Below are 13,639 nucleotides of genomic sequence, written 5' to 3' on the forward strand. Positions count from 1 at the left end.
CCGTTTGAAAGAGTATAATAACTAGTGGCAAGTTATCAACCCTTAGATTTCTGACTTGATGGGCACATCCAGCAGGTATTAAGACAGGATCTCCAAGCTTTCGGACAAAACTCCATGCTTGAATCCCTAATCACAACAAAAAATAAAGCACATTCAGAGATTTTATATCAATGAGAAAGGTGATACATAACACGCCTTGAAAATGCGTACTAACCAAACTGTTCCTTGAGCTTCCTTTTATGTTCCATGGTTAAGTAAAATGTTTGATCATGAATTGGGTGTATAATGTGGACCAAAGAAAATACAATTGAAAAGTTTATAAAATTTACTATGTAGGATTGTGATGCTACACATAAAAGAATTTCAACTAAAAGTAAGGATTAATACCTGCTACAGTGGAAGACAGAAGGAATGTCTAAACTCTCTGAAATGTTTTTTGAGATATTCTTCGAGTTTAGGAGTATCTTCCCTCCTAAATATGTCCAACAAAGCACATCCATATCCTAAATCAGATCCAACCACACAAGTACCTGAAGTATCATCCTGGTTATCACCTTCTTCACTATCTGAAGATATCACTTGTTTCCTGCCCTTCTTTTTCTTTCGTTTATTTCCATCTGACCCTCAACTCTTTTATTTGAACCCTTTCTCTTGCTCTTATCTTTTTTATCAATTTCAAACTCAACTCCTTCACAACTTTCCTTCTTCAATAAATATTGGTCTGATTGATTAATAGTAGTTTTATGCCCTTCTTGTTTCTTCGACCCAACAACTTGCTCAGAAGTAGCACCTTTTGTGTTATCAACATAAAGTTCCTTCTGATCCTAAGCACTGTGCAACTTTTTTAATACATTTATCCTTTTACAATGTTCAGAGTCGAGGGTCACAGTTGAAATATGAGTTAGCACATTCACCTGCATGTCACTAGAAAAAATATTAACGAATGAAAAGATATAAGATCCAGAACAGATAGGGTGTGCAAAACAGAGAATATATCTCTTCGAAATAACTCTTCACAAGAAAAGCTAAAATGACAGGTTCAATTTTTGTAAAATGGTTTTATTTTGACATACCAAAATGTTTAGTTCGGGGTTTTGTCTTCTTAAAATAAAGGTAGAGATGATTTTATATTGTAAATCCAAAACAGGCACTGCAAATTTATGTTTAACTCGGATAGTAAATATTCAACTACTTCATAAAGTTCACTTCATTTTACTTTTCTAATTAGTGGTTCTTTTTTCCATGGTGAGTCCAAGAAGTACTGCAGTTACTGCTTTTTATTCTTTAATAACAGAAAAAAAGATGAGAAATAGAAGAGGGTTGTTGGTTTCTTCCAACAGATCAAGAAAGGTTAAAAAAAATTAAGATTGCATTCCAGCAATTTATGTAATCCCCATGTAATATATATGAGACTCTCATAAATTGCAAGTGTGAAATGCAAGTAAACGAACTTTCATGACAGTTTCTGTTATATTTCTTTTAAAGATAGTGAAGTCATCAGCAAACCAATTCCTTCTCATACAAATTGAAATGGAAACTTCTATAACTAAAAGGTTAAAAAAAAGCGTGATGATGCCTAAAGAGAGAAATTCAGTTCCAATGATACTAGATGAAATCCAACACTGGTGATCATGTCTTTGCCTAAAATCATAATAGAAAATTTCAACCAGAAGAATTTGGCATAACCAAACAGAAAAAAACATACCACATCAGAATTGTGACAATGAAGTTTAGTTACAGAGTCTCCACGTCCCAATTCTTCAGAAACACCATAAGCTATATATGTTTAGTACCCATATCTGGCTTCAAAGATTTTTCAGGCAATTTGATTGCAAGATTAAGGTAGCCATCACGTGGGTGTGTGTAATCTTTAAAGGGTAAGCAAGTGATGAATTCAACACCACGATGTGGCAACCGTTCTTCAAATGAATTTAATGTAGGCCAGTCTTTCAGCTTTAGGATTTGAGGCCACCCTTTAGTGTCATATATACCATCCGTATACCAAGTAAAAAACTTTTGAAGATTAACATCAACCTACATATCATGAAAAAATTTGATTAGACATTTAATATATCTCAATGTAGTATGAAATCGAACTCAAACAACAACCAAACCCAAATCCTATATAAATGGGGTAAGATGGAGTTAAGATGTATACAATCGTATTTTCACCCAAGGGTAGATAGAATGCTTTCATAGATGACCTCTGGCATATGAAACATGAGCTCACAATGATGAATAGAGGGGAGAAAGAAAAAAACACATACAAAGCAATAAAGTTGAATAAAAAACGGACAACAGTAATGAGGGAAATCACTCCCTAATATTTTTTATTACTGCATTCAGTATCTTGTCCCACACAGCATGCCACCAAACTACCCTTATTTCCCCAAGTTCAATCTTCCTCTCATGTTCCTTTTTAATCAGACAAAGTCAACACATTTGGCTAACTGCCACCCTATAATACTTCCCCTCAGTTTCAAATGGTAGATATCTCCATCTCCTGCCCTCTAGTACCCTTCTCTTCAGGGTCCTCAAAATGTCTATTCTAGTATAGTATCATACACCTTCATGATGATAAACACCAAAATATAGAGATCCCTATTTCTTTCTCTACATTTTCTCTATAAGGCATCTGAAGAGGTGGAACCTCATGATACTATACTTGGAGAGAAGTTCATATCAATACAAATAGAAAAGGTTCTCCCAAGCTTGTATGAAATGTATACATCCACCAATCACCTCAGAACAATAGATGACTAGAAAAGTAAACAAAAGATGTAAAATATAAAAGTACTTATCCAACCTCACACCAATCCAAACAGTTAATAGCAGCCTCATCTGAGAGCTTGTTTTCTTTGGGATTTGGATCCCAACAAAAACCATGCCACATGACCATGGGTTCCCAACTCAACCCAAGTGTAGTTTCAAGAACATTACTAACAATCTCAGGCTCCCCTTTTGACTAATGCCACTGGAAATGCTTCAAATATCCATGTTGAATGTCTATTGCACGTGGACAATACAAGTAATTGTCTCTAGAATTTTCTCGGGAAGTAGATATTCGCAATTGATGTGCACCACCATCTAAAGAACATGTGCACCATTTCTCAGGAATATCCCTCATATCTTCCTCTAGTTTGTGCATCTTTAAGAGCTTTTATGCTTTGTCTAGCAATTCTGAAACACTATCAAGTGACTTTATGTGCATCAACTCTAAAATCCCACAACCACAACCACCCATGCTTTTTTGGAGGGCAAAGAATACTGCCATCAACCAAAGAATTCCAGTCATGAGTTTGCTTTTCCTTCGGTGCAGGATCTTCAGCAGCCTTCTCAACATAACATGTCTTTTTCCATGCATTCCTAAATCCCTTGGGGTTGCCATGTAAGTACTCAGGCCCTGGATCGTTAGGTTCAATGATAACTTCTTCTTTTGTTTCCTTGAGGGTTGCCATCTCGCAATTCCCAACAACATTGAAGGCAAAGGTTATAATGACAAGAAGGGCAGCTTCTATGCAAGTCAAAAATTGATGTTTTACTGCAGTCACTGCATATACCAAAGAACAATCAAAACAGGAATACATCACCCAAGAAACAAAATCCTCAAAGACTTGTACAATCATTGAAATGACATACCAGTGAATTTGCTTATCCAAGTTTCACTCTACCTTCTTCAACTGTACCACCGATATAGAAGATCCTACCCAAGTAATAAAGTCAAGAAAACCTACATAAAGTATGGTTGGTTGCCATTTATCCATTCATATTGAGTTCAAGGTTAAAGATTCAAGTTCGTGTCATCCATTATGAGATCATCTATAGAAATTAAGTTAAAATGATGAAGGACGAGACTTGAGACTTCAAGTTGAGAAGCTAAGAAGAAGAAATGACTTTCCTTGCATTTCCATGAAGTCTCAAAAATGAACTTATCTAACTCAAACCTTTTCCCATAAGAATGAAATAGTCATCAACATTAGTCAAGAATCATATATATGGCATCGCTGATTTAGATTAGCTACAATGTGAACTAGAAGGTCCACATTTTAAATAAATCAAGAAAAATGAGATAAACAGCAAAAAAATACCTTGAATTCTAGACTCTATTGCTATCTCTTTCATGTGCTGCTCATTTACATGCTTCAAGAATAGAAAAAGCACATGTAGGATGTAAATAGAATATTGAACTTTCTGATCATCATTAGGTTTGAAATCAATCTTCTGTTTCACCTAAAACCAACAACAGATTCAGTATTAAATTTCTTATCCGGTTGAGAGTAAGAACATCAATAAGTTCCATAACAAAAGATGAGCTACAGGAACCAACTATATTGTACTCATTTCGCAAGCAATTTATAGAGTTATTGTTCCCTTGGCACACAACGCAACACTCATCAAACATTTCCTCTATCATGTTAGGGTACCTACAAAACAGAATAAACAAAGAGAGAAAGATGAAAACTGCCGGTGATTTAACTACAGTCTGCTTAAAAGACAATTTTCTACAATTCGGCATCAAGTTAGTAAGTTACGGAAGCATGCTTCTACAAAGGTCAATAATGGCTACTTGTTGCACCAACAAAAAAATGTAGCAACGTTGATGCCAACACTGAAGTTTAGTTACACAATCTCCACGTCCTAATTCTTTAGAAACACCATAACCTATCTATGTTTTAGGACCCATGTCTGGCTTCAATGTTTTTTCAGGCAACTTGACAGCAAGATTAAGGTAGCCATCACAAGGATGTGTATATTCTTTAAAGGGCAAGGAAGTGATGAATTCAACACCATGACATGGCAACCGTTCTTAAAATGAATTTGATGGAGGCCAGTCTTTCAACTTTAGGATCTGAGGCTACCCTTCAGTGTCATATATACCGTCCGTATACCATGTAATTTTTTTTTGAAGGTTAACATCAACCTGCATGTCATGAGAAAAGTTGATTAGGCATGTAATATATCTCAATGTAGTATTAACTTAAAGGCAAACAACAAGGAATCCCAAATCCTATATAAATGGGGTAAGAGGGAGGTAAGATTTATACAGTCCTGTTTTCGCCCAAGGGTAGATAGAATGCTTTCACAAATGACCTCTGGCATATTAAACGTGAGCTCACGAGGATGAATAGAGGGGAGAAAGAAAAAACACATACAAAGCAATAAAGTTGAATGAAAATAATGGGACAACAGTAATGAGGAAAATCACTCCCTAATATTTTTTATTATTGCATTCAGTATCTTGTCCCACACAGCATGTCCACCACAGTATCGTTATTTCCATAACTTCAATCTTCCTCTCATGTTCCTTCTTAATCAGACAAAGTCAACACACTTAGCCTAATTATTATACCTCTAGATCCCAAATTCCCTGTATGTTGAAGTGACATAATTTTTTCAACTTTAAACGCTACAGACTAGGGTTTTTTTTCGTAGTTCAACATATATTACATTTACAACTATGCACGCGTATAGAAATGACATGGCATTGAAGAACCCTAGCTAGGATAGAAAAGAAAAAGTCATAGCAGAGGGTCTGGATGAGCATTAAATGTAGGATGATTGATTGAAGATTTAGGGTTCGATTTACCTGGCAGTAGGGGTGGGAGGACGAGGAGACGGATTGCGGAAGAGTAAGGGGCAATATCAAATGTTTTTCTACTTCTCGGACAAACTTGGGGTAGCTTTTGGAATCAATGGACATTGATTGAAGTTTTCTCAACAGAGAAACGTTATTCAATAGAAAAGGGAGAATGGGGATGAAATATCGAGAGAGAGAGAGAGAGAGAGAAAATACAGATAGTTGAGAATGAGTGACCATCAACTTACCTGATGGGAGGAGCAATGAAGACAACTTGCACGTTGATTTGTGGAGGAGGAAAGGCTACCTATACCTTAAATGATGCTTGAATCGGACCTATATAGGGCTTCACTAGTTCATAGATGGCGAAATGGATAAGTTGCAAAGCCCTTAATCTCCTTGTAAGTTTGACATAGGCATAATGTAATGATCCCTAAATCATATTATTGTCAGCGTGAGGAGTCATAAATGGTTGGCCCTTAAACGAAGGCTTGTAAAATTGAACAGTTGTCGCAGTCTCGGTGAGGTGAGTTGAGCTCAAGGTCGTCAGTGGGAAGAGTAGAGCGGAGGTCTCCGGAGGTGAGAGGTGAGCGGAAGTGAGGAGATGTAACGAACTTTTCAGAGAGAATCCTTTTGAAAAAACCCTAGACCCCTTACAATTTTGTTATGAGATGAACAGTACGCGCAGTCTGAGGCTAGATGATGCAACGATGATTGGCGGCGGTGGATGTAGGTGAGGGTCGGGGTGGAGATGAGGGAAAAGTAAGTGCGGGTTTCAAAAAATTTGGGATTTTATTTTCCCTTCAAGGAGAACCGCGTTTCACAAAAAAAATATAAAACGACATTCACAGAGGATGCACTTGTGCCCTCCGTGCATTTTATTGTTTACATTAGACACTAATTTAAGGGCACGCAATAATGCGTGACCTAAATCCTTTATTTTTTTAAAGAGATGACACTTTTTTAATGTCACTCTCTTTTGCGTAACATAAATCAACGAGTTTCATGGTTTGCGCGTCGTAAAAGGCTCTTTTTCTTGTAGTGGAGGTTGCTAGAGCTGTCAGAACCTACACATGGCAAATCGGTAACTTAACATGCAATACAATAAAAAAAATATGTTCAAAAATTTTCTATTGTTTTGAACACCTACATGATCAGCAAGCTTTTTTATACTCGGTAACTTAACATGAAATACAATAAAGAAATATGTTTAAAAAATGCGTATAAATAACAAAAAACAAGATAGGAGCCAATCATTCTATGACACAAGGAAAAATATACCTAGAGAACTATGACAAAAAATATGAAACAAATGAATGAAAGTGAATGGCTATTTCTTTAATACTTACTGCATAGAGTAAGACTTAGCCATCATCCATAGTTTTGAAGGACATTGATGTCTCGCTATGCTGCACATATTAAAAATAAAAAAGAACAAAATTGTGTAACATTTGGACTTATCTAGCTTGCTGAAATAGACATACAAAAGATTTTGTTGTACTAGCTTGCTGAAATAGACATATAAAAGATATCAGGAAAAGACCAAAATGCCCTTGTGTGAAGTAGTTGGATTACTCGCATCTTTCTTCTCTTGAGGCAAAATAAAAGGATCCCTGACACCAAGTCCAGCACCAATTGTAAGAATAGGATCAAAGCAACGAAAAAAAGCACCCATTATCGGCATTTTCCCTAATTTCGGATCCAATGGAAGTATTTTGGACCTAGAACAAATTAAATTTCTATCATTTTGCAATTTGAATCATTCATTAAGACTCAAGTCATCAAGAACAGTTAACAGTTACAGCTAATGGCTCTGGAGGCTGCAAAGCAGCTGATAAAAACTCTCCAATACTTGCAACTTCCCAACTTATTATTTGCAAACAAAGAGAATTTAAAGGAGTTCTTAAAAGCTCGGGTAGTTGATATTCAAAAAAATCATCATAAACACATTGAGGGTAAAGCAACGTAGAAATTAGTCAACTTACAGCTAATGGCTCTAGAAACATTCCCCCAGTTGCACATACCCTACCCTACCGCTTCTCTAAACCAACAAAAAAAGCAACATAGAAATTAGTCAACTACCTTGACCAATAAAGTCAAAGGGTAAAAAGGTAACTTACTTGGCGAGCAGATGCTTGTGATATGCATGAAGGCAACAAACAAGGAGTGTTTTTCAAGGCATCAAATGGTAAAAAGGTAACTTACTTAGAGAATCACGAGCTTTTGAGCTATAATTCTCAAAGTTAGATTAAATAGATGCATCCTAACATATTCATATCGAAATTTAAACTTGTTTTAGTCATTAGAATCAAAAGTTAAATTAGAGTTGACTTAATTTTAACATAATCTAGATAAAGATTACCTCAACAAGTGATGTAATTTCATTTTTGCTTTTGCGTGGGAGTAACAAGTGATGTAATTTCATTAATTATGTAACTATAATTAATGGAACTTTTATTTACAAACTAAAAAATTAAACATACTAAAAGCTCACTAAAATCAAAACAAGATTAATAAAAAAAAATGTATTTTCTAGTTATTTTTAGAAAATAAAATTGTAATTTAATTAAAAGTACAAGTAAGACACTGAAAGCTCATTAAAACTAAAATAAGATTATAATAATAATTTTAATTATTTTATAAAAAGATATTCTCTTACATAAATAATAACTTTAATTATTTTATGAAAAGATATTCTCTTACATAAATAGGAAAAGGGCACAAATTTTTTCTGTTTACAACCCTAATACGATTGTAATAGAAAATACATATTCTATTTGTGTTTAAAAAAATAAAATTGCAAAATTTTTAATGAATATGAAAGTAGAAATGGAAGGAATCACATTTGCTGAAAAAAGTGATCCATTCCATCAGACTTCCAAAGAAATGAAGCATTCGATTCCTTTCCCAACACCATCATACCAAAAGAAAGTACTCACCATTCTCTTAGTTTATCAGATTTTGGTGTCTTCTGGATTTCAGGATGGTAATACAAGATATAATCTTCCCCCTTGAATGGAGGGCATGCCCAAATATAGCAACTTGTGAAACCACGTAATTTGCAATATTCTAGGTAACCTATCTGGAAAATAGAATTGGTTATTTTTTTAATCATCCTAACAAGAATAAAGGCAACTGCTATGCATGATCTAACACGATAGAGAAGTCACTTACCATAATTTCATGATATACAAATGTACGAAGAGACTCCCATATCACAGCCTTAATCTCAGGCCTGAAGTACTTAACTGAATCCAGATAAGAAAGATAAACACACCGATGGTTTGGCTGCGGACACTCTGCTCCAAATTCTCTTACATACATACCAAAAAGACACACTTCTACACCTTTAATTTTCTGAAACAACAGAACTACCTAAAACAAGAAAGGCTACTTTAGGGATTCACATACCAGAACCACAAGATAGTGCCAGCGCATATAAGGCATTGGGTAGATTTTTTAGAGTATAATATATTGTATAGGAAGAAATGTAGGCAAAGATGTTATAATCAACAAATCAACGAAATTAGTACGCTTGAAATACCTTAGACTTATACCCAAACTCGATAGGGTAATTTTGCTCTTGAAAGATCTCAAGAAATCGTTGCTAGACTTCCAACTTCTTGTCCACAGAAGAGACCTTTATGAAAACAAGTTCTTCTGCTCCAAGAACCTGATACTAAGGAAAATTTAAGATACATACCTTATTGTTCATTCACAATGTATGGTATGGAGTTGTCTTTTTTTTTTCTTTTTTTGGTGGGGGTGGGGGGGGGGGGTTATGACATCACCTCATCATAAGTTTTCCCATAGAACCTGTTGTCTATGTGATTACTGAGTATGGTTAGAGGTAAATCTTTTGCTCCAAGTACAACACTCTGTGGTAGAGGCATCTTCTCTCCTCTTTAAACTTGTTCCATATAACAATTTGGACAAGTATAATCTGCTTGCCCCCATCATTTCTTCGACCATTAAATAACGTACATATTTGATGCTGCCAGGCTTCACACCTGTCGCATTGAACCCACTGCAGTGCACAACCCCACAAGAAATTAGAATATAGATAAATAGATATATACTTAGATTATATAAACATAACATACATACCCATTCTTCGGTCTCCTCATCGTTTTTATTTTTCTCAAATCTAGCTTTCCAAAACATTAGTTCCATCAACATTGATAGTGTCTCCACGGGAATCACTATAGCATGGAATGCAAAAGTAGTGTCGGGTATCACCCGTTCCAACAGTGTAGAACATAGCATTTCTGTTGATGCGAGCGCCACAAGGTGTGAAATATATAGGTGGGGGTTCAAAACTGAGCTTTTCAACTGCACATAGTTGACACGAGTTCTCACTCATCGAGTGTTCCAGAGCTTGATTCTTTTCTACCTTTGCTTTGCTCTGTATAAAATGAAAGATTGAAAAACAAACACAAAAAAACACAAAACAAACACAGCTCCATAAAGTAAAATGCAGATTCTAACCTGGCCAACCCACTGCCTGAGACCTGTTATATGCTCACGAACCTGCTCTGGTGTAAACACCCTTTATTTTTGGCGTCCCGGACTCGGTTCCAGTAGAAGGTTGTGCAGGAAGTGATGTACTTTCTTGGACGTTCTGCAGGAAGTGATGTACTTTCCTGGACCACCTCTACCTCTTTCTCAGTCTTAACAACCTCCTGCTTAATGTTAATGGGCATAATAGAACTCGCAGGAATTTCCACTTTTACCCCAGTAACAGTTGGAGCATTCGTGTCATTGATTTCAGGTTCTTCTTCGTCATGGAATACTTCCTGAACAAAAGGAGGTGTTTTCCATAGGTTTTCTTGACCATAATCTTCTAAGAAATGTGCCCTCACTGGGTTAGTGAACACCTATATTCAAACACATGAAAGTAGATTATCGTAGAAACCAGAGCATTAGCCAAAGGTTATTATATTCATAGTCCTAACCTCCATTACATCTTTGATTTGACCACATCTTTGACCACATATATAACAACAATATGTTACAAATTCAGGTGTATTAGATATCTGAAAACTAATAACAAATGATTAAAAGATAATGAAATGAAGTCAATCATAAAAGCTGAAATAAAGAAAATATGTTATAAAACTGACCTTTATTTACATGTGTTATAAAACTGACCTTCATTGTTGCTAGTTCTTCCACACACTGCATTAAAAGTCCACACTCTGGTACCTATTAAACCATTTGTGTGTGGATAAGAGAGAGAAAGAGAAAGAGAGAGAGAGAGAGAGGTAGATATATTTGTTGCAACTTTAACTGAGAGGTGTATGCGTGTAACAAAGCTCTTTTGTGTGTTTGTAAGAAAACTCTTTCAAGTAAAGTTACAGGTTTCAACCTATACTGTGAATACATAAGTAGTATAATACCTTAAATGCACTTAAAATTGCCATGTAGCGTGATGTACAACATCATATGGTTCACTAAAATCCTGATAAACAGAAACATACATAGGATATTAAAAAAGGGTTGAATTTAGTGTACTTTCATTGTTGAGTTTGTTACAGCATTCCTACCTTTTGCTTTGGATGGACCAAGAACTTCGAACTCCTTAGATCAACAACCTGAAACCAAAAGTCGATTAAGAAAATATTGAACCAAGAAATCAACTCATTTAACAAATGAAAAATAAACAAAAAAATAAAAAGAATTTTCACCACGATGGTCAACTACAGGATGTTCTTGTTGGATTAATGTCTAAGGCTGTAACTATATTTGGGTTGCCTTCACCATAGCAACTTGACAGGATGAATTGTTAAGAGAGAAGAAATATTATTGTTAATATATTATGAGAATAATATATTAAAGGGATAATATTATTATTTGATTAATATAAGTTATATATTAATTAAGAATTAATTTGATAACTTAAAGAGGTTAATTAAATAAAGGGGCATAAACTGTCAAAAGTGTGAAAGTTGTGTTTTGGGCTATGTATCCTTATGGGTAGTGGGGTGCACGGAATTTAGGGTTAGGGAACCTTAAATTCATCTAAGCCTAGTATCTAGAAGGATCTTGGATTGCATAGGGCCTAAGTTATTCAATTAAGGTTAAAGGTGAAAACCCTAGTATCCCATAGTATAAATAGACCCCTAGGTTGAGGGAAATCGGCAATCATGCAAGGCAAGGAACCGTAGGGCCGATTTCTCACTGTCTCCCCTCTCTCTCTTTGAATATCATCCTCTTTCTAGTTGGTGTTTGTAAGCCATTAGAGGAGTGACAATTGTGACTCTAAGCTCTAAGGAGAAGAAGTATCAAGCAAGTAATCTAAGGTATTGTTCTTGATCTAATTACATCTTATTTCATTCAATTGTTTACATTAGATCTAGTATTGTAAGTCTTAGACAATGCATGTTCAATTAGAGAAACTTAGATCCAAGCATTAGGGTTTTCATGTGCGCATAGGAAAGTTCTTACGGCTCAAACCCATCAATGGTATCAGAGCCTTGATTGATTTCTATTGAAATGATGCATTGGTTAATTGCTCGTTGCTTGCAAAAATTCTATTTTTTATCTTCTGCCTGAGGAACTCGGCGAGTTCCACTATGGACTCGGCGAGTAGCTCCAACTCGGTGAGTCCATAGTGGGTACTCAGCGAGTTCGTGCGTCAGAAAGAGGAACTATCGGGATTTCTTGCTGTTTTTCTTGAGGAAACTTGCCTTAACTATTTTCGGTCATTAAAATCCGATTTTAACTATATATATGAGTATATTCTTGACAAAACAAAAGATAATTACCAATTAATTGAATAATAATTTCCTTATGTGATAATAATTGATTATTTGAATTGAATTGGTGAATTGTTTTGCAATTAATAATGAATTAGATGAAATTAAGATAATCTAATTGTTGATATACATTATTTTCTATTTGATCCTTATGTTTTGAAAACTTTAAAACTTGTCCTCAAGTTTTAAAATTTAAGTTTTGTGATTAAATGTTTAATTTAGATAATTTAAATTTCAAACCCTACAATTTTACAAGTTTAAAATTCAACCCTATAATATTATATGATTACAAGCTTAATATATATATATATATATATATATATATATATATATATATATATATATATATATATATATATGTATGAGTTAAAATATGCCAGTCTTACCGTTAGTAGGCCTCATTCACGAAGTCGGTCTATAAGGTGGGTATAAGGTTGCTGCCTATAAAATGGCGCTTAATGGGTGTACACTCACACCTACTGCTTTCTTGATTGGTTGAGGGTCGTTAGCCGAATGGGTAGGATAGGGCAAACCTCTTCTCATTAATAAGTATAATGAGTCTATAAAGTAACTAAACTATTTTATAAAATTCCCAATCTTATTTACTTTAGGAAAAGTGATTTGATGCAATCCCATGAAATTACACTTTTCACCCTTGTTTAGATGTTAGTGGAGCGTGTGTGGTTAACCGACAAACTAATTGGGTCCAAGAAAAGGTGGCAAAGGGTGATTCCTTGTTTATCATAATTTGATGGAGCGTGTGTGGTTTACTGGTACATCGAATAAGTGATTATAATAATGAAGGCACCATGTTGATTTGCATGGTTATTCATACCCGCTTTGTGATCCTAGGTATCCCAGTCACAAACTAGAGGGGCATATCGAGATTTAAACATGCCATTGAAAATTTCAATGAATCTCAAAAATCTAGGAATTCTCAAGACATTTAAAACTTAAAGCTTATACTTTTCATGGTGAAGAATTAGTGAATCGTCATTCACTTACCTCCAAATTGTTTGCATGTTGGATTACGACATCCCTTTTCTAATATGTAAATAATATTGTTGGGTCCTAGCCGTAAATTTTCATTTTGGGTGTTAATTAGGGATTTAATTCTAATCAACTTTGTTCCTTTCTATTTGTAGATGTCTAATGTAAACAACGCTACTGCTAGCTCATTCACGCTAATAAGTCTTTGTCAAAAGGTGACTTTCGATGGATTGAACTTTAGCGAATGGATAAGATACATTCGCACGATCGCACGTTACGAGGACAAGGAGTATGTTCTCGATGAGAAGCTCGA

At 35.1% G+C, this 13,639-nt stretch overlaps 1 pseudogene; it reads right to left on the reverse strand.

Annotated features, from left to right (window-relative positions):
- Positions 1 to 575: 575 nt before the first annotated feature.
- LOC145014208 (lysine-specific demethylase JMJ26-like) lies at positions 576 to 9,844 on the reverse strand (annotated as a pseudogene).
- Positions 9,845 to 13,639: the final 3,795 nt, after the last annotated feature.

The sequence above is a fragment of the Lactuca saligna genome, chromosome 1 (assembly GCF_052625555.1).
Source record: "Lactuca saligna cultivar CGN05327 chromosome 1, ASM5262555v1, whole genome shotgun sequence".
Classification (NCBI taxonomy): domain Eukaryota; kingdom Viridiplantae; phylum Streptophyta; class Magnoliopsida; order Asterales; family Asteraceae; genus Lactuca; species Lactuca saligna.